The sequence below is a fragment of the Ooceraea biroi genome, chromosome 11 (assembly GCF_003672135.1).
Source record: "Ooceraea biroi isolate clonal line C1 chromosome 11, Obir_v5.4, whole genome shotgun sequence".
NCBI classification, from domain to species: Eukaryota; Metazoa; Arthropoda; class Insecta; order Hymenoptera; family Formicidae; genus Ooceraea; species Ooceraea biroi.
In genome coordinates, this window is record NC_039516.1 from 7,485,148 (window position 1) to 7,485,874 (window position 727).

Consider the following 727-nt stretch of genomic DNA (forward strand, 5'->3'; position numbering starts at 1 on the left):
TCAAAGGCAAGGCGGCGACAGAAGCGGGCCACCTCGCTGTGCCAGGCTCGCTGTGGAAACGCTCACGTATCCACTGCAATCGCTCGGGATAAGTAACGATCTCGATGGCGAAAGGTTCTTTTTTCTTCATTCTTTTTTAATGCTATGTTCTGATCTGATGTTAAAAGGGTACTCGAGTGAATGGGTATACTAGGGAAGATTAAGTACTAAGTACCGTATAATTATATTCGCGGCATGATCGCGCTGTAATTCAACGCGAAATGTCCGCGTTTGAAAGGCGATTATTTGGCATTTGGTCTCAGTCAGACACTCGTTTCCTTAGGAGCGCGCTGTAAGCCAGACTTGGAATTTTCTCCAGGATAGTTATTGCAACGCGGTGGATTGCTCGATGGCAATTCCGCCGTCTCGGATCCGCGTCCGCCGCGTCGGAGCGAATCGAGCGGGGATCGCGCGCGACGCGTGGTGCGATTAATTTCGACAGGTGGTGGCCGCCCGTCACGCCGCATCCGAACGATTTTTCAATGGAGCCCGCCAACAAAGAGTTGGGTTAATCCGCGGCGAGTGCGCCGCACTCGGAACACGGTCGATTGCACGTTTTCTCTGCGGGTGGCGAGTTAAATATTTTAAAAAAGCGGGTTGTACTCGCGCGCGGTATAATCGCGCCACGAAACGTACACGTGTACTCGCGTTTTTTCCGCCGTTCCGCCGGAATACGGACGCGCGCGGG